General features: G+C 39.1%; 12 non-coding genes across 12 annotated transcripts; all 12 read left to right on the top strand.

Annotated features, from left to right (window-relative positions):
* Positions 1-16,559: 16,559 nt before the first annotated feature.
* TRNAL-UAA (transfer RNA leucine (anticodon UAA)) lies at positions 16,560-16,643 on the top strand. The gene has a single exon. It is a non-coding gene; the product is annotated as a tRNA-Leu (tRNA).
* A 154-nt stretch (positions 16,644-16,797) lies between these two features.
* Positions 16,798-16,870, top strand: TRNAR-CCU (transfer RNA arginine (anticodon CCU)). Its single transcript has one exon. It is a non-coding gene; the product is annotated as a tRNA-Arg (tRNA).
* A 153-nt stretch (positions 16,871-17,023) lies between these two features.
* On the top strand, positions 17,024-17,107 carry TRNAL-UAA (transfer RNA leucine (anticodon UAA)). Its single transcript has one exon. It is a non-coding gene; the product is annotated as a tRNA-Leu (tRNA).
* Positions 17,108-17,498: 391 nt separating this feature from the next.
* Positions 17,499-17,582, top strand: TRNAL-UAA (transfer RNA leucine (anticodon UAA)). The gene has a single exon. It is a non-coding gene; the product is annotated as a tRNA-Leu (tRNA).
* A 153-nt stretch (positions 17,583-17,735) lies between these two features.
* On the top strand, positions 17,736-17,819 carry TRNAL-UAA (transfer RNA leucine (anticodon UAA)). Its single transcript has one exon. It is a non-coding gene; the product is annotated as a tRNA-Leu (tRNA).
* Positions 17,820-17,973: 154 nt separating this feature from the next.
* Positions 17,974-18,057, top strand: TRNAL-UAA (transfer RNA leucine (anticodon UAA)). Its single transcript has one exon. It is a non-coding gene; the product is annotated as a tRNA-Leu (tRNA).
* A 390-nt stretch (positions 18,058-18,447) lies between these two features.
* On the top strand, positions 18,448-18,531 carry TRNAL-UAA (transfer RNA leucine (anticodon UAA)). Its single transcript has one exon. It is a non-coding gene; the product is annotated as a tRNA-Leu (tRNA).
* Positions 18,532-19,386: 855 nt separating this feature from the next.
* Positions 19,387-19,470, top strand: TRNAL-UAA (transfer RNA leucine (anticodon UAA)). Its single transcript has one exon. It is a non-coding gene; the product is annotated as a tRNA-Leu (tRNA).
* Positions 19,471-19,623: 153 nt separating this feature from the next.
* Positions 19,624-19,707, top strand: TRNAL-UAA (transfer RNA leucine (anticodon UAA)). The gene has a single exon. It is a non-coding gene; the product is annotated as a tRNA-Leu (tRNA).
* Positions 19,708-20,096: 389 nt separating this feature from the next.
* On the top strand, positions 20,097-20,180 carry TRNAL-UAA (transfer RNA leucine (anticodon UAA)). Its single transcript has one exon. It is a non-coding gene; the product is annotated as a tRNA-Leu (tRNA).
* A 389-nt stretch (positions 20,181-20,569) lies between these two features.
* On the top strand, positions 20,570-20,653 carry TRNAL-UAA (transfer RNA leucine (anticodon UAA)). The gene has a single exon. It is a non-coding gene; the product is annotated as a tRNA-Leu (tRNA).
* A 152-nt stretch (positions 20,654-20,805) lies between these two features.
* Positions 20,806-20,889, top strand: TRNAL-UAA (transfer RNA leucine (anticodon UAA)). The gene has a single exon. It is a non-coding gene; the product is annotated as a tRNA-Leu (tRNA).
* Positions 20,890-23,360: the final 2,471 nt, after the last annotated feature.

Genomic DNA, 23,360 nt, shown 5'->3' with positions numbered 1-23,360 from the left:
GTCTATGAGAACTCCTAGATTAAACAGAGCTACCTTACCCGATAGTTATTTAGAACCTTTTCTATTGGGATGGCGACGAGAGGTGTGTAAGAGGGCAACGGTTATGCCGGGAGGAAACGAGGTCGATATCTATTACCGACCTCCCGACAATAAACGATTACGGTCAAGATATGAGATCCAAGTTTACCTCCAAAATAATAAGATCCCGAACTTAACAAGGGAACATTTCTGTTTTTCCCGAGAGCCAATCTCTATTTTCCCATAGGAGTTTATCACCCAAGCAACTAAGAGAAACTACTAAAAAACAATTATTTTTAGATGGCCGAAGGAGGACGAGAATTTACAAAACCCATTTATTTTGACCCTCCCGAAGGAGCCACTAAGCTCACTGTTGGGATAAGAAAGAAAATTCTGCCAAATTGGATTCATCCCAGGACATCTTATCAAATATTCCAACTATTGTACTAACTGCGGTCAAGCCTCACATAAACAACAAGACTTTCGATTAATAAAATAATAGAAGTTTTCTTCTATTTTTGGATAAACTGTAAGTTGTCTTTATTCATTTTATGGCCCTCGGGAGTTTCTCCCTATTTATTTAATTTCAATTGAGGGTTACAAAGTGTTTTCCCAAAACTAGTCGAACAAGATGGACCAAGGGCTGTGCCTTAATACTAATTTTACATGGCTCACGTGGCCCCCAATATGGTTGATCTACCTAAGGTATTATTAAAATAAACCGTACCACTAAAAACATTTCTGAAACACAATCTTTCAATTCTCTATTTCTAATAACGTCACATTTCAAATAATATTAGTATAATTTTTTAAAACCATACGTTTCAAATAATATATCTAAAACCAAATCTTCCCTTCACTCAAAAAGTCTGCGAAATTTAAACTACCTTTCTTTCCTCTCTCTCCTCTCCGAGCGGGAAGCCCCCTTACCTATTTCCCTTGTCACTTATATACCAGGCGGGCAGTTTTCTCTCTCTAGTCTCTACGTCGCGCTTTCCTTCGTTTCTCTCCGAGCTTCTCTCTCCAAATCGTGTACGCTCTCTCCGTATCGTGTACGCGTCCGGCACAGGTACAGGCGCTTGGGCCCTTTCTTAAATTTTACCGGAATTAAAATTCCTTGTAAAATTAATAACGGGGGTGAGAACAAAGTTTCCTCGCTGAAGACGGACAAGGTATAAACCGTTACATCTCAGTACTTCGAGGAGGTGTGGACTTCTGCTATTTGTCATTTTGCATAGTTTCGTGCATTCCTCATAGATTGTACGATTGTTTCCCTAATCTTACAGACTATTGGGGAACACGTTCGAAGCCGCCAAGAAGGTTATTTTGGCCAGCTACTTCGTTGGCTCTTTCATTTTAATGGAAGTCTTCAAAGCCAACCTGTCGACAAAATTGACGGTGGACATTGATCAAAACATACATATTCTCGATGATATCTTCAAATACCCCAACATGCGCATTGTTTTTCAGAATGACTACTATGTCCGCCAGGATTATTTGCAGGTATAAATATTACATTATTAATATTAGTGTTATGTTTATTTAACCAGTTTATTTAACTTATATTAATAAAAGTTTATTACGTTTAATTGCCGCTCCATCATTTCAGTAATATTCCAACAAATGGTAGCAGAGCGTGGTTTGGATTGGTGGAGTCCGAGGCTTAGGAACGAGTTGTGAGTAAAGTTGTGCATTACGGGCTGCAAAGTGTTCGTGACGTAACAGGCAAATGGCGACGGGCGGTAACGCTAATTTAAACGGACAACTTCCAATTTTGGAAGCCGATAACTATGCAAACTGGCGGTACGCTATGGAATGGATATTCAGAGATCGCGGTTTGTGGAGTATAGTAAATACGCATACAACTGAACCAGCAGCGTCGACGACAACAGCTGAAAGGGAAAAGTACGAATCGCGTAAAGAAACCGCCTTCTCTATTTTGGCTTTGAGTTTGTCAACTAAAACACGGAGTCTTATTTAGACTTCAAAAACCCCCCATAAAGCATGGAACAAGTTACGAGCTGCACTTCAGCCTATAAGTAGGGCACGGATTGGGGCTTTAAGAAGGGTGTTTTATACTACAGACTATGAACCTATAGAAACGATGGCAGATTTCATTAGTCGCGTTTACAGCATCAAGGATCAACTGGAGGAAGCCGGAGAAACATTGCTCGATAAGGATGTCGCTTACCAATTGATTTCATCACTGCCTGAATCATACGACCCTTTGGTACTGCAAATTTATCATTTTGAAACAACCAACGAAGATAGATCTTTTAATTGCCGAATATACGAGACAATCGGAGAAACAGAAACTCAGGGAGCAAAGCTCAGACGTATTCATGACGCAGATGAAATCTCGCAATAACCAAAAAGGAAGGCCTCAAGTACCGCATAGAGAATTTCAACGAAATAGATATCAAGGAGCCTGCTACAATTGTGGAAAAACGGGACACGGCAAATGAGTGTCGGAAACCACAGAGAAAATATAAAAATAATCGCAGAGAGAATTTCCAACGAGAAGGAAGGGCGGAGAAACGCACGTTTATAGCAGCAGCTCATTGTTCGGAAACAATCACCTCACACGCCTGGATTTTAGATACAGCGTCAACGCACCATTTTTGTAACAAACGGAAATGGTTTATAAACTACAAACCATTATCAGCCAAAGCGTCCTGCGGCGAAGGAACGACTACCATACAAGGAACCGGCGACATTCGTATCCAGATCAATGGTAACGATATATTCAGAATGAAAGACGTCGTATATACACAAAGCATGCGCAGAAATCTGATCTCGGGCCGTTTGATTGATCAAGGCGGATACAAAGGCGTAATCTGCAGATCAGCTTACACCGCTTATGATGAAGAGGGACAATTTGCATTCACCTCACCCCTAAAGGAAGACAATTTTTATACATTGGCTAACGCAGCAGTCCTGATTGACGAAATTCAATATGAGAATCAAACAGCTAATGTAAAGACATCAAACTTAATGGACAAATGGCATAAAAGACTGGGACACGTTAATGGCCAAGATCTGATGTATATGTCCAAATACGAAATGCTTAGTGTCCTGGACAAGTTAGATGGTGATTTAGAGACGTGTGTGCCTTGCGCCTTAAGTAAGAGTACCAGGAAACATCATCCGAATCTTAAAACCGTTAAAAGCACGAAACCTCCGACGTGTAGGGACCATCGCCAATAACTTCGATAGGGGGAGGTCGGTACTACGTAACCTTTATAGATGACTACTGTCGCTTCATCTGGTTATACATAATCGAAAAGAAAAACGATGCCTTTCACTATTTTCAACTATTTAAAAAGCAAGTTGAAAATCAGTCGGGAAGGAAAATCGGAGCCATCAGGACAGATAACGGTCAGGAGTATTGCGCCCAGTATTTCACCACATCATTCGAAGGATCCGGGATTATTCATCAAAGGACCAATGTGTACTCACCCCAGATGAATGGCATCGCCGAGAGAGTTAACAGAACGCTGTTGGACATGATCAGAACATTCCTGGCCGATTCAAAACTGCCATTAAATTTATGGGCAGAAGTAGTACGCACGTCAACATACCTGAATATTCGTCTCAGGCACTCCTTACTCGGAGAGAAAGTACCTTTAATGTTCTTCTTTACGGTTTAGGTGCGGGAGTAATGCAAACTTTATAACTATATAATTCTATTTGAACTCCCTAAACGGATTATGCTGTTATCCCTAAAGTAACTTAAGCTTATTATCAATATTATTGGATCAAAAATTTAAAAAATATTAGTTTTGACTTTAACATACCACCCCAGTAAAATTTTTAGTAAAAAATAATATGCCTAAAATTAAATTTTACTTAAAGCTTTATAGGGTCTTATCGTCCCTTAGATAAATTTTTGCATTATTACAAAAAATTACAAGTTGTAAAAACCAAAATATTACCTCTCCGAGTCAAGAGGTCTACTACTACAAACTTATTTACCTAGATATGGAATTTTTTCTCTTTTTTTTTTCAAGTAAAAATTTACGAACTCTTAAAGCGGTATTCCATACATAGCGAATATACAGTAAAGCAGACGACATTTTACAGCCAATAAAGATAAATCTTGGAAACATAGATATCAGTCAATGAGGAAAGAATAGGAAATGAAGTGTATAAATTTTGGAGAGATATAAACTTAATGCGTTTGTACAGGCCCAATTGTCAACGCTTCAGCTATTTACCTTATATTCTGATAGCCACATTCACAACTAGTTTGCAGTGTAAACACTATCGTCTCGTCTCACCTCAACAATATTCTTAGTTTGCCAACATGAGTGTTAACGGTAAATAGCACCAAGGCTGATTTGTGGCTAAACGCACTGATAGTCAATGCGGACCATAAAAAGAATGAAAACTCGGTAGCTACTACCCTTTTACCATTATCCCTTTTACTGATCTATTTGCCACCATGATCTTTTCTTCTATTATAAAATCTTAACCTGATAACTTAGGCGTGTATTTAACTTTCGGCTCACTCAGAACCGTTAATGTCTCTTCATTTCAGACACGAAAATCAATACCCATAGTTCACTACACCTCGGGCCTCAATTATTTCCTATTAAGTTCACTAAGCCTATTACTGTTAATACTTAGAGCTCGGCATTATCGAATAAATTATCCGCTTTATTTTATCTTTATCCGAAATCTAGAATTATCCACAGAAGTACCATGTTAAATCGCATTATAACCGCCAGTTTTATTTGTAAATAATCGGTTAATCACTAATTTTCGGATAACGGTTAGATAATGCCGAGCTCTATTAATACTTGATTGAACCGGCAGAGTGCAAGCCTTAGCTTTATTCTTGCAATCACCAAAGCAAGGATTGTTCTATATACAGATGTAGTATAGCTTAAGTAGTATATAAACAGCCATTTCAAATAATAATATTAAAAACTATCCTTGGAATATCTAAATGAAGCAGAGCTTTAATGCTACAAAACTACTAAAGGCATCGTAATTACGAAAAATATTTCCACATATTCACTTAATATTATGGAATAATATTAAAAATTTTCCTTTGAATATCAAAATGAAACAGAGCTTTAAACCTACAGAAGTACTAAAGGCATCTAGAATATTCACTTTCGCCAAGTGAAGAATTTGGTTAGCTCAGTACTTCTAGTCTCATCTCACTTCTGCTAAAACTAAAAAGAAACCAAGGTTTTTTTTAAAGTTTTTTGAAAGAAACTACCGGGTCCCTAACCCTAATATCCTCGCTATACTCTGCGCCGCGTTGCCGTCTGGGGAATTTCGGTTGTCACGTTTTACAACCTCTCAGACACACCCTCTGTTCTTATAGGCTCCCTTATGTTCGGAAAATTCGAAGGCAAAAAGAAACACCACTTTAGAGACAATTTTTTTCTCTTGTGACCACCACTATCTCAGAGACGAGAATTTGAGTGGTGGTGCTAGCGTTGCGGCGTTTTTTTGAATTAAGCCCTGAAGAGGGTATGGGGGGAAAGCTTGATTTTTGTACTCCAAGTGTGATGGACTCGCTTATTTTATGCTCTTCGTAAAATACCCTTTAAAACCATCGACAAAAATTATATTACAGTAAGATATTAACATGATTTTATAACTGTCAATAAGTTAGCGGGGGAAACTTTATCATACTCTTGAGTTACTATTAATAGCGTTTTGTTGAATAATCGTCATTTTCATAAATTTAAAAACAGGCAAATAATATTCAAATTCGCGAATTTTCGTATGTCCATTTGACTGAACGATAGATGACTTCAGCATAAATCTTATGACTATTTCTCGAATAGAATTTCAAGGACTAAAAAACATACTTCATGCTAAGAGAGCGTTTGAAATAATCCTCCATGATATTGTAAAATGACGCGTGTTTCTCTATCTCCCACGTTTCCTGACAAGAAATATTGAACGGTTAATTATCATTAGGCGACCAAATGTTGAGAACCTCACCGTAATGGTCGACGCGTTTACACGAGTTTCTTGGGCGTACCTAACATAATTAATTCATTTTCAATCAACCATGACATTTGTGAAACTTCAATACCTGTATTTAAAATATCGATCATTTCCAAGAAATTCCATTTCGTTTAGCGCCATTTTGCTTTTAGGGTTCACTGAAATCCTGGAGCATTCAACCCGGCACCTTCAAAGTCAGTAATGAGTTGCTGATTGATTTCTCATTGTTCAGTACCAGCGCAAAAAAATTTGAGTAATGCATCAGTGAGATCATTTTAACTGCGCTTACTGTTAACCGCTCTGTCTTTCAAAACCAAATAGGGAAAATTGAAACAATACAGTTGAAGCTTGACTCTTCATAGAAGTTAATTCCTGTTCAAGTATCGCCTTACACCCAGCCAGTCTGATCAATATGGTTTCTATTGTTTTGAATAGCAACGGTAATGTATCAGAACATTAAAATGAGTAGACTGTGCATTGAAGTGAACAGGGTTTCTATGAGAATATTTACCTATTCTAATGTTGGATCTAGCCTACAGAGTAGTGGTTGTACTTAAGATACCGTAGAGGTAGGACGTGTGAATTCCTAACAAACAGCATAAGGATATGCTTACGTAGATTCAGTATTGATTTGGCATAATAACTTTCCAGGCTTTATATCATTCCCATGCGTGTCGCGAAGCGAAAATATTTTTCTAACCAACTTAGTTCACCGTGGTTTTACGCTTGGGGGCGCTTATATTACCGTAAAATAAACAAAGTTCAACCTTGTGACCCTGTCGACTGCTTAAGTATTTGGGCAGAGGTCGCGGATTGTAAGTATACGTTTTTACCTCTCCGAGTGACGATGACGTCACGGAGAGGTATTACACTGGACGTGTCTGTCTGTCTGTCTGTGTGTCTGTCACACCCCACGTGACCGCGTTCGCAGTTTGCGTATCGGAGCAAACAAATACCCGATTTCCGGAACGCGTTCGCGGTTCACGGAAATTTGGCCATTCATCTGGCAACACCAGTCTTTACTAACTAAGCCTTCTAAGGACCACAATCTGCTAGTCTTTGTCCATCCCACATGGACACTAGCCTGTACTTGCTGGCCCGTAAGCACCACCATCTTCTGTTCTTCGTCAATCCCACATTGACACCAGCTTCTATGCACCACCATCTTCAGGTCTTTGTCCATTGCGGCTTCTTCTTCATCGTTATCGTTTGGTTTTAAGATATACGCGGCGATCGGCTAGGGTTACGAGAAATGTCTAGCCTCCCAATGGCAGGGCTTCCACCATCGGTTCACGCGAATGCGTTTTTATCTATTATTATAATGGAAACAAATCGTATATATACCCCAAAATTTGAAGAAAGCGGGCAAGAGGGGTACCCTTCACTTTAAACGTCAATATTAGCAAAGTTTCGAAAGATAATAGGAACAACTTTATTTTAAACGATTTAACTATTTTTAAAGTTATTTACTGGCGATTAAAATAATTAATATCATTTATATTTAATTAATTATTTAAGATAAACTTATTTCTATGTAATGACACAAGTGAGAGTTTATATAGAACGAGTAATGAAGATAGCATCCGAATCGAAACACTACACGCATATCAAAGTAAATATTATTTTTTTGGAGAGTGAAGTCGCACGAATTTTTGCTCCGCTAGCATTCGGGTTAACCGCTAAATCCGCGATAACGTTACTTAAAAGTACATTTCTTTTTTTTACTATCGGACTCCCGCTAAGCCGGACTTTTGATAATAGGAAAAGCGAAAACACAGGTAGCAAGCGTGAATTGCCTTATCTGCCAGAAAAGAATAGCTGCGAAACAAAACGCTATTCCTTGCAAAACATGTAAAATAAAAACGCACAACCAATGCCTAAAGATTACGATAGAAGATGCGAAATTACTATACAACGGGAAAACCAGCAAATACGAATGCAAAGAATGCAAGAAGTTGAAACTCGCTGCCTTTACAGCTCAAACGGATGAATCAACCGACGACGACGGCGAATCAGAATATGAGGACAAAGACAAGCCTGACAAACTCAATACCAGCCGAGGTAATAACTGGTCCACTATGGACGACTATATCGAAAATTTAAATGAATACTTTAGAATGGGGAGCTTAACCCGGGATAAGGACAGTGCCATAGACCATTTATTCTCCTCACTATCGGAAATATTAACATTTACTAACGTGTTAAAAAATGAAATAACTAGTCTACGCCAGGAAGTGACCCTGCTAAAAAACCAAAGTACCCATAAGAATGACTTAAGAATCCAAAATCAGCCGTTCGACCTAAATAGGCCAATGAATATTAATCCATTGAACATTGGGGGCAGCTGGCTTAACCGCCCTAAAGAACTACCATTAGCTAACCCAAAAAAACAATTCATTTCCAAAAAACTCAAAACACCAATGGCAAACCCACGGCCCGACCCAAAGTAGCTCCCTTGGCAGGAGCTAAAAACTCGAAACAATTGTAGCGATTGCCAAACCACCTAAACAACCCAGAGAAAAAGCACTCTTTATCTCACGCTTACCGCCGAATCTCACCGCGGATGAGTTGAAACAATACATAGAGACCGACTCAGAACTAGAGCTCGGCATTATCTAACCGTTATCCGAAAATTAGTGATTAACCGATTATTTACAAATAAAACTGGCGGTTATAATGCGATTTAACATGGTACTTCTGTGGATAATTCTAGATTTCGGATAAAGATAAAATAAAGCGGATAATTTATTCGATAATGCCGAGCTCTACTCAGAACTTAAGTTTACACAATGCACACGATTATAAACTAAAGCCACAAGTTACTCATCCTTTCACGTAACCTCGACTGATAAGAATGAATTTACCTCCTTAAATAATCCACATAATTTCCCGCTTGATTGCGTTATGATGGAATTTAAGGGATACCTGAGCGAGTATCGCAAATACATACAGCCTTCAATTGAGCCAGCCGCTAGCGGCGAGGGTGTAGAGCCGATTGGAGATGAAGTCTAATACCACTCCTTTAACCATATGCTATCAAAACGCAAGAAGTCTGCGTAACAAATCGGACGAATTATTTACAAATCTATTACTAAATGACTATCCTATTATATGTATAACGGAGACATGGCTCAAAAACTCGGATTTTAATGAGGATTATTTCCCCCGCAAGTACAATGTCTATCGGAATGATAGAAATGATGGACGCCGTGCAGGCGGTGTCCTCATAGCCCTAAACAATAACCTAAATATAACACGTAGGCCAGACTTAGAAAAACACTTCGAAGCTGTTTGGTTGGAGCTAAAACTGAGTACTACTGAAAAACTTATATTGGGCACAATTTACATACCTCCAGACACCTCATTAGAATCCTACGATCTCCTAAAAACAGCTTAATAACACGCTCCCATCCTATAATGGAGACATTATCCTTTTGGGAGACTTCAACCTACCCGGCATAACCTGGGAAACACGGGATGTGAGTAATTGCAACTACTATGTCAAACTGAAAAGCGAACATATATTCCAAATTTGTCAACAATCCGTCCTGACACAAATAAGTATGATAAGAAACCACCAAAACAAGCAAATTGACCTTTGCTTCACCAATACACATACATGCAAAGTCATAACTCCCGGTGAAGACCTAGTACCCAGAGACCGATTCCATCCACCCATTGCATTAAGCTATCACAAGCAACCCTCCATAGCTAGAACCAGCGATGCCAAGTATAATTATCAGAAGGCCGACTTCCTCGGAATCTATTGCTATCTCAGGGACCAGGACTGGAGTATGATATTAGACTCTAAAGACGTAAACAACTGTCTCACAAATGAGATTAACAAAGCACTACATCAATTCATCCCAAAAAAAGTAAAAACAAACAAGCGGAACTATATGTCATATCCACACTGGGCATCGGATGAACTTATCAAATCAATCAAAAGAAAAAAGTACTTTCATAAAAAGTACAAAACTCTATTAAACCCAATAGATCAGGAAACATACAAACAAGATGGCCCAAGGGCTGGGCCTTAATAGTAATTTTACACGGCTCACGTGACCCCCCGTATAGTTGATCTCCAATAAATCGTACAACTAAAAACATTTCTGAAACACGATCGTGTATCCCCTTAATTTCTAATAACGTCACATTTCAAATAATATTAATGAAACTAAATTGTGCACCCCACTAAAGATAATTTTTAAAAACCATACGAATCAAATAATGTATCTAAAACAAAATCCTGGATCCCCTAAACCAGAAATCACTATGACCGTAAACCGTCCCCTCTATTTTACGAAACCTAACCTAACCATCCAGCATAATCTCTGATGTATCACGCGCACAAAGTGCAGTAGTGCACGAAAATTATCATCTTGTTTTTCCTTCACTCAAAAAAGCCCGCGAGATTTAAACTACCTTTCTTTCCTCTCTCTCCTCTCCGAGCGGGATGCCCTTTCTCCCTCTTCCCCTCTCACTAATATACCAGGCAGGCAGTTCTCTCTCTACGCGGACCTTCGTTTCCCCCTTCGTATCGCCATCGTGTACGCTAGCGATCTCTCTCCCCCCGCACACTTTCGTAAGCGTTCGTTTCGCGTACTTTCGTTTTCCCTCTCTCTCTCATCGTAAGCGTTCGTTTCGCGGACGCGTCCGGCACAGGGACAGGGACAGGGGTTTGGTGCCCTTTCTTAAATTTTACCGGAATTAAAATTCCGTGTAAAATTAAAAACTGCGCGCACAAATAAAAAAACTAATAAACAGGGACAAGTTAAACTATTCCAATCACATAGGGACGTCAGTAAATAAGAATCCGAAACTATTTTGCTCTTACGTAAACATGAGAACCAAGGCAAAAAAGCAGCATATAGTACTTACAAAAGATGGCACACTCGTAACAGACAATAAACAAATTGCAAGCGAGTTTGCGAACACTTTCGCAAAAATCGCCGACGACAACGCAGATCCAAATATCCTTCTCACCAATCACAACAATATGACAGACTCATTCTCCAGATTAACAATCTCAAGAGCAGACACTAAATCAGCAATAAAGAAACTAAATGTGCGCCTCTCCACTGGAAAAGACGAGATCCCCAACATAATAGTAAAGGGTTGCCAGGACATCATTGAACCACTCTTAACACATATATTCAATCTCTCGGTTGAAAAAGGTATTTTTCCGGACACTTTGAAGGTGGCCATAGTTTCACCGATTTTTAAAAAGGGTTTCAGCGGTGATTCTAAAAACTACAGACCAATCTCACTGCTAAGCTCCCTCAGCATGATTTTCGAAACCATCATGTATAAATATATATACTCATGGTTCAGCAACAATTTACCGGAATCACAACATGGCTTCGTACAAGGCAGATCAGTTGAAACTAATCACGTTTCATTCATGGAAGAGGCGAAACCGATTGTACTACAAAGAGGGCAAATGGATGTAATATATGTAGACCTCTCAAAAGCATTTGATCGTGTCTCATATCCCCTACTCTTGAAAAAACTACGGGCATACGGACTCGATGGAAGTCTATTAAAATGGGTCACCAACTATCTAACAGGAAGACACAATATCATAAAATGCAATGAAACCTTAACAAACGTAACTTATCAAGTTAACTGTGGCATTCCGCAAGGCTCATCCCTTGGTCCACTGCTTTTCAATATATACAGTGCAGATTTACCCGCAACGATAAAACATTCAACCATTCTCCAATTCGCCGATGATCAGAAACTAATAAAAAGAATTAATAATCTAGACGACTGCGAAGAATTGCAAAATGATTTAAACCACTTATCCGTTTGGTGCAAAAAGAACAATCTACCAATTAATGAAGAAAAAACAGTCATAGTCACAAACACCAGGAAAATAAATAAGATCAACTTTAACTTCACACTAAACAACAAATCGTTAAAGCAAGAAAAACTAATAAAGGACTTAGGGATATACTTTGACTCTAAACTGTATTTTAAAGATCACCGACAATACGTAATTGCAAAATGCCGTCGTACCCTTGGATGTATACTCAAAGTAGCCAAACCATTGAACTCCCCAAAAGTATTCATAAGACTCTATATGACCCTAGTAAAACCATGTCTGCTCTATGGCGCAGTCACATACAATGACAACATAAAATCCAATATAAACTCACTCAAGAGAATACAAAGAAAGTTCATCGAATACTATCACACTCTTTATATTAGAGATGCATCGTATAACTACGAATCATTAATAAAATCCCTAAATATGGATACGATATCGGCCGCATTACAAAAACTGGACATCATATTCCTCCAAAAACTAATTAACTATAAAATTCACTCAAGTTTACTCTTGCGGACAATAAGCTTCAACACTTCAACTCGACTGACACGTAAAAGACACCTCTTCTACGAAAGACAAGAAAATCTATCTCCTCTCGCTAGAATGATTCAGACTTTTAACCGCCATAGTGCTTGCACAAACATAGACTTGTTTAAACCCCAAAAATTAAAGCAATTATGTTTCCACTATCTTTTAGACTTAACTGCATTTTACCTCAAAGTGTATATTCTAATTTAATTAATATAACCCCATCACTTTTAACGCAATGTGCGCTGACTTGTTGGTATCTTGTATACTGTTTCAACGCACAATAAACATTATTATTATTATTATAAAGCGAGTAGGATGATAAGATCTCTTACAAAACGATAACATTTCCTTTTTGCAGAATATTAAATGGAAATATTTTAAATTTTTTTCGGCATTACGATTCTTTAAGTAGATGTGTAGCTATAAAGCTCTGTTTCATCTTAATATTCCAAGAACATCTTTCGATATTAACATTTCAAATTTGGTGTTTACTTTTTAATTCAGCTTTACTACATTTATATATAGTGTAAACGCATTTTTTATATTCATTAGATAATATGGATGTTAATTCTTCATCTATCCACAAACGATATCTGTGAAATAAGATATCCTAGATTTAAACTAGAAATGACCTTGTTTCGCCTCCTCTTATAGGAGGTGTTAACGGTTCAGAGTGAGCCGAAAGTTAAATACACCCTTCAGTGATACATTTTAGGTCCTCATTAGAATTATTGAGGATACAAAGGAAATTGTTAAACGCTTAAGCCTTTGCTAAACACCTTGGCAATATTTCGCCAATTTCAACTATGTATTTCCTTTTTTTCTCATTGGCTGGTGGACCTGTGTTTAGAAAGTAAATTCGTCTCGGCTCGGAGAGGTTTATTTTGGTTTCCCAACTTGTTAATATTTTCCTTAACAAACTGAATATTTCCCCACATAAAATTTGAAATGCATGGGCCTAGTTCATTTCGGAGGCTCCGATCATTCGCTTAACCTAAACACTTTAATATTTTAACTTTTTTATGTATAGAGTGTGGTCAAACAGCATAGGAATATGCTTAGGTAGGCTCAGTATTGATTTGGCAAAATAATTCGCAAGGTTTTATTTACCTTCCTTTGTGGACAACCCCCAATACTACCAACGGATGACGTCACTATACTTATACTAATTTATACAGGGTGTAAATAGATGTTTCGAATTAATTTTTTATTGTACGCAAGTGACAGCGAGTGAACAAAAATATTCGATGTGTCTACCATTGTGGTTGAGGCACTCTTCAAGAAGACGTCCATGCCTTGCAAATAAGTTGCAATACATTTCCAAGCACTTAACTCATGACACAAAAGTGCAAGTAAATGTCTTCAGTGATTTTCTCATCAAGAAGAATTCGGTTTCTAAGAATGGCCACCAAAAATTTTACCTTCCATCGCAATTGATGTTAGTGATGTCGTAACCAGTGATAATTTCGTTGGGCCCTGTAATGTACGTTATGTCGGTTTACCGTACCATCCCTGTGGAATAAAGCTTCGTCAGAGAATAGTACCACTCTAAAAATAATGGATCGGCTTCAATTAGTTGAAACATCGTAAGACTCAGGTCTTACCGTCTTAGGTAATCCTCGTCCGTTCAGACTTGATGTCGGGAGATATGATAGTGCCGGTAGTGATGCCCTTGTAAACTGGCAAGGACAGTAGAATGGATTAGTGCAACTTTTTGTTCCACCCATCTATTACTTACATGAAATTGGCTTCATATCGTGTTACCAGAAGAAAAAACGGGGAAGTGAGTTGGTAGACCTTATTCACAATGCGTCCTGTTTACGTAATTTTAGCGCCGTTTCCACCCCCACGGGTTGGAAGAGATTTTAGATACTAAGCGCATTAATACAGGAGTGATCTCAGGAAATTGTGTCCTACGCCTGCTGGACCCGGATGAGTTAGCTTTACGAGAGGGAATATTTAAAGTGTAAGTAGTTCTTTATTATATAACTATTTTAAAACAATAATATAATGTAGGGAGGTGAAGAGCACTATCACCTCGCAGCAAGAGGGTCGCGGGTTCGATCCCGGACTTTGGCTCCGAGCGAAAATCCTGGGTACAAACCCTTCTGCGTAGAGTTTGCAAGATCCCTCTCCACTTGTTAAAAGTAATTTTCCTCCGCGGTGTAACCCGGTTAAAGCAAGATTTTTATTATTATTATTACATTCTGATAAATTCCATGAATAAAATCTTTTATAGGTTGCAAATGAACGTGTGGGATGTATTAAACTCTGGTAAAAAGGGGTTTAAAGTGATAAATCTTTATCCAACGCGTCTGGCCTTACTACAAAGGCTTAAGGAAAATGGAGGCATAGAACGAGTATTCAACAATTTGCTTTCTACATTCAATAAAATTAAAGGAAGTCAGAGGCCTCTTGAGAGTGATAAGAGGTTTGGTGGTTATGGGAAGTTTTTAAACTATTTTGAAAACTGGATAAAGAATGTAGCAGCAAGAGAAATGGAAATAGAAATTGAACCTCTTGATAATGTAGATTGCGAGAACAAGTTGGACTTCACAGCCAATTTAATTAAACCATATCTAAATTCGAAACCTGACGGCGTGATTAAAGATGTCGTGGTTTTATTTGTATTTTCCTGGGTATTCAATTTTGGTCTACCATAACCAAACAGAGATAGCTTTGAAAAAACTCGTGACGAAATGGAAGCGATCTAAAGATATATATATATATATATATAATCGTTCACCTGTTTTCACTGCCGTTTTCATTTCTAAATTAATTAAGAACGATCTTCGAGCTGGTTTCAAATTTGAACCAGATTATTTTTCCGCTGTTATGAAACGTAACTGGCTAAACATCGTTTTTACTATGCTGTCGTTTACTTTAACCCGTAAATATAACAAGCGGGGTAATTTTCATGGTATTCTTCAACAAATCGTATAAAGCCGTATTCCGATATTCTCAATAAGTCCCACGTTTGCCAGGCTAAATATGATTTGCCCTCTCGACATGATAGTGGTTTCCTGCCCTTTCAGTATGTTTTGAATTGGTGAGCTTTCTCGTGAAGACACTTTCTGGAGCAAAAGTAAGCTATTTTCAAAAATTAGGTGACATGCGTACAGAAAATCATAACACGCCATAGTTTCTTGAGTATGTCTTGGTGGATCGCCTGAGAGTGGATGCGCGTGATTGTACAGTTCACTGAGAATTTTCGCAGAGGTTACGTTTAATTTAGTCCAAGCGTCTCGTACACTATACGAATGACGTAACCCTTTTACCTGCGTCAACTCCTTACTTTCTCTTCGTTGTATCTCAATGGCTTCTACCTGTTCCATTTGCTTCCATTCAAATGCAGTACCGTTTCTTTCTAACGCTCAAGTTCCACCTTCTTTGGAGTGACTCAACCCATTTATCATCTTGTTAAGTTAGTGACTAGTGCAAATTACGTAATGAAACATCTGTCAGGTATCACAGGAAAACGTTTAACAGCGTGTCAGGATGGCCGAGTGGTCTAAGGCGTCAGATTTAAGCTCTGATTCTCGAAAGAGGGCGTGAGTTCGAACCCCACTTCTGACAACGATTTGATTTACTTTAATAACATGTATCTCATGCTCAGGAAAGGCTTCTTTAGTATGGCAACAAGTGAGTAGCTTTATGGAGCATAGAATTCCGAGAGGTATTTCGGGGTGGTACTATAGCTTCATTTTCAAGGAAAACGTTTAAAAGCGTGTCAGGATGGCCGAGTGGTCTAAGGCGTCAGATTTAAGCTCTGATTCTCGAAAGAGGGCGTGAGTTCGAACCCCACTTCTGACAACGATTTGATTTACTTTAATAACATGTATCTCATGCTCAGGAAAGGCTTCTTTAGTATGGCAACAAGTGAGTAGCTTTATGGAGTATACAATTCCGAGAGCTATTTCGGGGTGGTACTATAGCTTCATTATCAAGGAAAGATGTTTAAGAGCGTGTCAGGATGGCCGAGTGGTCTAAGGCGTCAGATTTAAGCTCTGATCCTCGTATGAGGGCGTGTGTTCGAACCCCACTTCTGACAACGATTTGTTTTAGTTTAATAACATGTATCTCATGCTCAGGAAAGGCTTCTCTAGTATGGCAACAAGTGAGTAGCTTTATGGAGCATAGAATTCCGAGAGGTATTTCGGGGTGGTACTATAGCTTCATTTTCAAGGAAAACGTTTAAAAGCGTGTCAGGATGGCCGAGTGGTCTAAGGCGTCAGATTTAAGCTCTGATCCTCGTATGAGGGCGTGGGTTCGAACCCCACTTCTGACAACGATTTGTTTTACTTTAATAACATGTATCTCATGCTCAGGAAACGCTCATCTAGTGTGGCAACAAGTGAGTAGCTTTATGGAGTATACAATTCCGAGAGCTATTTCGGGGTGGTACTATAGCTTCATTATCAAGGAAAGATGTTTAAGAGCGTGTCAGGATGGCCGAGTGGTCTAAGGCGTCAGATTCCTCATATGAGGGCGTGGGTTCGAACCCCGCTTCTGACAACGAATTGTTTCATTTTATTAACATGTATTTCATGTTCAGAAAAGGCTTCTATTGTATGGCAACAAGTGAGTAGCTTTATGGAGCATAGAATTCCGAGAGGTATTTCGGGATGGCACTATAGCTTCATTTTGAAGGAAAACGTTTAACTGCGTGTCAGGATGGCCGAGTGGTCTAAGGCGTCAGATTTAAGCTCTGATCCTCGTATGAGGGCGTGGGTTCGAACCCCACTTCTGACAACGATTTGTTTTACTTTAATAACATGTATCTCATGCTCAGGAAACGCTCATCTAGTGTGGCAACAAGTGAGTAGCTTTATGGAGTACACAATTCCGAGAGCTATTTCGGGGTGGTACTATAGCTTCATTATCAAGGAAAGATGTTTAAGAGCGTGTCAGGATGGCCGAGTGCTCTAAGGCGTCAGATTTAAACTGTGATCCTCATATGAGGGCGTGGGTTCGAGCCCAACTTCTGACAACGAATTGTTTCATTTTAATAACATGTATTTCATGTTCAGAAAAGGCTTCTATTGTATGGCAACAAGTGAGTAGCTTTATGGAGCATAGAATTCCGAAAGGTATTTCGGGATGGCACTATAGCTTCATTTTGAAGGAAAACGTTTACCAGCGTGTCAGGATGGCCGAGTGGTCTAAGGCGTCAGATTTAAGCTCTGATTCTCGAAAGAGGGCGTGGGTTCGAAACCCACTTCTGACAACGATTTGTTTTACTTTAATAAGATGTATCTCATGCTCAGGAAACGCTTATCTAGTGTGGCAACAAGTGAGTAGCTTTGTGGAGTATAGAATTCCGAGAGCTATTTCGGGGTGGTACTATAACTTCATTATCAAGGAAAACGTTTAAAAGCGTGTCAGGATGGCCGAGTGGTCTAAGGCGTCAGATTTAAGCTCTGATCCTCGTATGAGGGCGTGGGTTCGAACCCTACTTCTGACAACGAATTGTTTCATTTTAAAAACATGTATTTCATGTTCAGAAAAGGCTTCTATGGTATGGCAACAAGTGAGTGGCTTTATGGAGCTTAGAATTCCGAGAGCTATTTCGGGGTGGTACTATAGCTTCATTATCAAGGAAAGATGTTTATGAGCGTGTCAGGATGGCCGAGTGGTCTAAGGCGTCAGATTTAAGCTCTGATCCTCATATGAGGGCGTGGGTTCGAGCCCCACTTCTGACAACGAATTGTTTCATTTTAATAACATGTATTTCATGTTCAGAAAAGGCTTCTATGGTATGGCAACAAGTGAGTGGCTTTATGGAGCTTAGAATTCCGAGAGGTATTTCGGGGTGGTACTATAGCTTAATTTTCAAGGAAAACATTTAAAAGCGTGTCAGGATGGCCGAGTGGACTAAGGCATCAGATTTCAGCTCTGATCCTCGTAGAGGGCGTGGGTTCGAACCCCACTTCTGACAACGATTTGTTTTACTTTAATAACATGTATCTCATGCTCAGGAAACGCTCATCTAGTGTGGCAACAAGTGAGTAGCTTTATGGAGTATACAATTCCGAGAGCTATTTCGGGGTGGTACTATAGCTTCATTATCAAGGAAAGATGTTTAAGAGCGTGTCAGGATGGCCGAGTGGTCTAAGGCGTCAGATTTAAACTCTGATCCTCATATGAGGGCGTGGGTTCGAGCCCCACTTCTGACAACGAATTGTTTCATTTTAATAACATGTATTTCATGTTCAGAAAAGGCTTCTATTGTATGGCAACAAGTGAGTAGCTTTATGGAGCATAGAATTCCGGGAGGTATTTCGGGATGGCACTATAGCTTCATTTTGAAGGAAAACGTTTAACAGCGTGTCAGGATGGCCGAGTGGTCTGAGGCGTCAGATTTAAGCTCTGATTCTCGAAAGAGGGCGTGGGTTCGAACCCCACTTCTGACAACGATTTGTTTTAGTTTAATAACATGTATCTCATGCTCAGGAAAGGCTTCTCTAGTATGGCAACAAGTGAGTAGCTTTATGGAGCATAGAATTCCGAGATGTATTTCGGGGTGGTACTATAGCTTCATTATCAAGGAAAGATGTTTAAGAGCGTGTCAGGATGGCCGAGTGGTCTTAGGCGTCAGATTTAAGCTCTGATCCTCATATGAGGGCGTGGATTCGAACCCCACTTCTGACAACGATTTGTTTTACTTTAATAACATGTATCTCATGCTCAGGAAACGCTCATCTAGTGTGGCAACAAGTGAGTAGCTTTATGGAGTATACAATTCCGAGAGCTATTTCGGGGTGGTACTATAGCTTCATTATCAAGGAAAGATATTTAAGAGCGTGTCAGGATGGCCGAGTGGTCTAAGGCGTCAGATTCCTCATATGAGAGCGTGGGTTCGAGCCCAACTTCTGACAACGAATTGTTTCATTTTAATAACATGTATTTCATGTTCAGAAAAGGCTTCTATTGTATGGCAACAAGTGAGTAGCTTTATGGAGCATAGAATTCCGAGAGGTATTTCGGGATGGCACTTTAGCTTCATTTTGAAGGAAAACGTTTACCAGCGTGTCAGGATGGCCGAGTGGTCTAAGGCGTCAGATTTAAGCTCTGATTCTCGAAAGAGGGCGTGGGTTCGAACCCCACTTCTGACAACGATTTGTTTTACTTTAATAAGATGTATCTCATGCTCAGGAAACGCTTATCTAGTGTGGCAACAAGTGAGTAGCTTTGTGGAGTATAGAATTCCGAGAGCTATTTCGGGGTGGTACTATAACTTCATTATCAAGGAAAACGTTTAAAAGCGTGTCAGGATGGCCGAGTGGTCTAAGGCGTCAGATTTAAGCTCTGATCCTCGTATGAGGGCGTGGGTTCGAACCCCACTTCTGACAACGAATTGTTTCATTTTAAAAACATGTATTTCATGTTCAGAAAAGGCTTCTATGGTATGGCAACAAGTGAGTGGCTTTATGGAGCTTAGAATTCCGAGAGGTATTTCGGGGTGGTACTATAGCTTAATTTTCAAGGAAAACATTTAAAAGCGTGTCAGGATGGCCGAGTGGACTAAGGCGTCAGATTTCAGCTCTGATCCTCGTAGAGGGCGTGGGTTCGAACCCCACTTCTGACAACGAATTGTTTCATTTTAAAAACATGTATTTCATGTTCAGAAAAGGCTTCTATAGTATGGCAACAAGTGAGTGGCTTTATGGAGCTTAGAAATCCGAGAGGTATTTCGGGGTGGTACTATAGCTTCATTTTCAAGGAAAACGTTTATCAGTGTGTCAGGATGGCCGAGTGGTCTAAGGCGTCAGATTTAAGCTCTGATCCTCGTATGAGGGCGTGGGTTCGAACCCCACTTCTGTCAACGATTAGTTTAATTTTAATAACTTGTATCTCATGCTCATTAAAGGCTTCTCTAATTTGGCAACAAGTGTGTAGATGTATGTAGCCTCGAATTCCGAGAGGTATTTACGGGTTGTACTTTAGCTTCATTTTCAAGGAAACGATTTAAAGAGCGGTAGGATGGGCGAGCGGTCTAAGGCGTCAGATTTAAGCTCTGATCCTCGTATGAGGGCGTGGGTTTGATCCCCACTTCTGACAACGAATTGTTTCATTTTAATAACATGTAGTTCATGTTCAGAAAAGGCTTCTATTGTATGGCAACAAGTGAGTAGCTTTATGGAGCAAAGAATTCTGAGAGGTATTTCGGGATGGCACTATAGCTTCATTTTGAAGGAAAACGTTTACCAGCGTGTCAGGATGGCCGAGTGGTCTAAGGCGTCAGATTTAAGCTCTGATTCTCGAAAGAGGGCGTGGGTTCGAACCCCACTTCTGACAACTTTTTTTTTACTTTAATAAGATGTATCTCATGCTCAGGAAACGCTTATCTAGTGTGGCAACAAGTGAGTAGCTTTATGGAGCTTAGAATTCCGAGAGGTATTTCGGGGTGGTACTATAGCTTCATTTTCAAGGAAAACGTTTAAGAGCGTGTCAGGATGGCCGAGTGGTCTAAGGCGTCAGATTTAAGCTCTGATCCTCGTATGAGGGCGTGGGTTCGAACTCCACTTCTGACAACGATTAGTTTAATTTTAATAACTTGTATCTCATGCTCAGGAAAGGCTTCTCTAATATGGCAACAAGTGTGTAGATGTATGTAGCCTAGAATTCCGAGAGGTATTTACGGGTGGTACTATAGAGTTATCATACGAATATGAAAATAAACTATGTTACATTAATTCATATGTTGATTAAATACCCATTATTTTGGTTTATTTAAAACAATATGCAACTAATTAAGGCGTTAGTAAATTTGTTTTTAAAATAATCTGCGCCTTTTGGCGGTTTTTACCAATTCACCCTTATCAGGGCAAGGAATTGGCGCAATATCTAGTTTTCCCTTTAGAAATTTTTGGCAAATCTACTAGAGGAATATCATCTACATCCTTTAGTTTTCTTTTTACAATGTTTTCAAGAATATTGTAAATGAAATCATACGACTTGGGTTCTTTCAATGGCCTGGCGTGTCATTCGTTAGTAGCTTTTGAGAAAACAAATTCAAATTCCTCTTTGTTACGATTTAGAAACGAGTCTTCTTTTTCAAAATAAAATTTTCAGCTAACGTTGAAGTTATGATCCAGCGCAGTCAGCATCGTTCTAGCTTCCACTACCTCACTGTCAAATTCTTGCTGTTTAGTGCAATACTTCAGCATTAAACTGTGATACGATTCCAAAGATGAAGTGTGCGAGAATGCATTTACTTGCTTTAAATCTTTCAAAAGACTTTTATTGTGGACTATATTCACAAGCGCATCGTGAGGATCTGTGTCCGCTTCAAGCCACTTTTTCCTTCTTTCAGCATCATGGGATAACTTTTCGTGGATACAGGATTGAAAATGAGGCTGGGAAAGGTGTGCATATTTGTCACATGAAATCAAACAGATTTCCACATGTATATTAAAACATCAACATCGCCGTTGCACATTTCCGAACAATACCACATGTGCCGGCTCAAAGATTTAACCCATGGATCTAAGTCTTAGTTTTTTTTTTCTTACGGGCAGCTAATTTAATTTTGCTTCGAAGATTCTTGGACAGATGCCATACGTCAAACTGATGATTTATTTCTTCGTAATTTTCTCTAAGAAATTTTCCAATTTGTATATGCCGATCACTGGTTAGCTGATTAATTTTCACCCCACAGTCATACATTTTTCTCAAACATCTTTTCAGGCCTTCCAGTTCCATGTTGGTTGAATTATAATTGGTTTCTGCCTTATTGACTATTTCGAAATGAATGCATTTGTTTGTGTTTTGCTCCATTAAGGTTACAGTGCAATATTTTGAATTATGGCCTGGTGAATCATAACGGCCATCAGTAGAGACTGATTTCTGGACACTGTTTTAACTCCTCTATTACTTCAGTTTGTTCTTTTCTCCAAGCTCTCTTTATTTCTGGAACTACAAAATTACGCTGGATATCATAATAGGTGGTTTTTCCAATACCCACCAATCCCATAAATTTAAAAATTGAATCAACTCGGTGAAAAGTAGCCCCAGAGAGTAATATACTGAAACTAAAAGCAAGTTTCCGGCGGGCATTTTACCCAACAAGGGCTGTGATTTCCAAATATCCTCATGTCCATTTGTACAAATTAATTTAATTGTTAATTGAGTTCCTTCATATTCACTCTTTAACGATTCAGAAACGTCTATTGGGCTTGTACAATTATTTTCATGGCAACGTACTCGACATAGCAGTTGATCAAGTTGACTCTCGAAAATTATGTATTTTTTTCTTGAACTAAGCTTTCTTTCGCAGTTATTTCTGATTCCAAGAGGGAAGTGGAAGTACTGTCGTAACTGGGCTCGTACAATGAGGCATTAGCTGACACAAAAGTATCTTGCTCCAAATTGTCAGACTCCTCAGAAATCAGGCTCAAACAAGGTGATAAAAGTGTTTTTGGCCCTTCCAAATTTGCCTTGGGTGTAGAAATTAGAGCCGCTGTTCTTGGTTCATTACGTATTGGGCTCAATGATTGTAGTGATGAAGCTGCATAAGTGTCTTCTTTCATAGCCAAAGTAACTATTTTTTTATAGATGTCATCCAATTCTGTTTGGATACTTTCTTCCGTACAAGTATCTGTCCCAATGCTAACTTTCTCGGCATCATCCCACAAGTTACCAACGGTCTGTACCTCAATTGACCTTGAAATAGGTATTGCACTTATACAGAAACTCTATTAGTTAATATTTCTTCTGACACAGCTTGGTCTTCACCAGGAATATCTATTGCCTCAGAAGCCCATTCACTCGTTTGGGGGAGATTCAATGAATTTCATACTTTTCATAAAAGGGGGAGACCGCCTTTTACCCCTGAATTCATCCCCCGTTCTCTCCCCGGTGTCGGGCTGCCAGATTTTCTGTGAGCCAAACCTAGCAGACGATTTTTCAGTATACCGTTGATTCTTCCTATAGAATGACTGAACATTAGTTTGAAAATGAGTTCTAAAACGCCAAAACAATTTTTGAAAGGCTATTTCGATTC

This window comes from Phalangium opilio, unplaced genomic scaffold (genome assembly GCF_054372755.1).
Source record: "Phalangium opilio isolate 3A_F unplaced genomic scaffold, DU_Popi_V2 ptg000201l_1, whole genome shotgun sequence".
NCBI lineage: Eukaryota > Metazoa > Arthropoda > Arachnida > Opiliones > Phalangiidae > Phalangium > Phalangium opilio.
The sequence above is the reverse complement of the archived record's forward strand: the minus strand, read 5'-3'. Positions and strand labels throughout refer to the sequence as shown.